Source organism: Nematolebias whitei, chromosome 9 (genome assembly GCF_014905685.2).
Source record: "Nematolebias whitei isolate Nwh7 chromosome 9, NemWhi1, whole genome shotgun sequence".
Classification (NCBI taxonomy): domain Eukaryota; kingdom Metazoa; phylum Chordata; class Actinopteri; order Cyprinodontiformes; family Rivulidae; genus Nematolebias; species Nematolebias whitei.
This window is the reverse complement of record NC_056506.1, coordinates 29736514-29737776: the sequence shown is the minus strand read 5'-3', so window position 1 is coordinate 29737776 and position 1263 is coordinate 29736514.

The following is a 1263-nucleotide window of genomic DNA, read 5'->3' as shown; positions in this document are numbered from 1 at the left end:
AGTGGAAGGGCAAAATGTGTCAGGAGAAGATGCACCAGCAAAAGAGATGACCGTGGGCTTCAGAGGATTATCAAACAGAGAAGATTCCAGAATCTGTCAGAGATCCAGAAAGAGTGGAATGAGGCGGGAGTCACAGCTTCAAAAAACACCACATTCAGACGCATCCGGGAGATGGGCTCCAACTGTTGGGTTCCTCGGGTCAAGCCACTTCTGAACCTGAGCCAACGTAGGAAGTGTCTCAACTGGGCCAAGGAGAAGAAGGGCTGGACCGTTGGCCAGTGGTCCAAGGTTCTCTTTTCCGATGAAAATAAAGTGTGCCTTTCATTTGGAAATCAAGGTCCAAGGGTTTGGAGGAAGAAGGGTGAGGAACAGAACCATACTGCTAGTGGTCCAGTGTGAAATATTCACAGTCAGTCATGATTTGGAGTGGAATGTCCGGTGCAGGTGTTGGTAAACTCTGCTTTCTTAAATCCAAGGTCACCACAACAGTCTACCAGAATGTTTTAGAGGACTTCATGATTCCTTCTGCTGAGGATCTGTATGGAGATACATATTTCATCTTCCAGCAGGACCTGGTCCCTGCCCATGCCACCAGAAGCACCAAAACCTGGTTTGATGCCCATGCCACAGTGCTTGACTGGCAAGCCAATTCGCCGGACCTAAATCCCATTGAGAATCTCTGAGATATTCTCAAGAGGAAAATGAGGGTCACCAGACCCAACAACAAAGAAGAGCTGACAGCATCAAGGAAATCTGGGCTTCCATAACTCCCAGTCACTGCCACAGGCTGATTGCCTCAATGCCACGTCACATCGAGGCAGTGATTAAGACAAAGGGATTCCCAACCAAGTACTGAAGATTGACATATCGTTTTGAAAGTATCATATTTTAACTGATCTGTTGTGATCCTCATTTCTTTCTTTTTTCTGCAATAACTGAGGTGTGGGCTGATTTCGCTACAGTATTCTAATTTTTTGAATTCCTGTTTTCATGGGTTTCATGAGCTGGAAGCCCAAGTTATGTAAAAATAAACAAATAAATACTTGAAATTGTTTAAATTGCGAGTCCTGAATCTATCACCTATTACAGTTGAACTTTTTAATAGAATTATGGAAGTTAAAAAACTTTTCCATGATATTCTAATTTGTTGGCAAGGGTCTGTATATATTCGGGATGCACGATATTGGATTTTTGGCCGATATCTGATATGTTAAAACTCATTTGGCTAATAATTTATACCGATACTTTATATAGGTTCCTTCG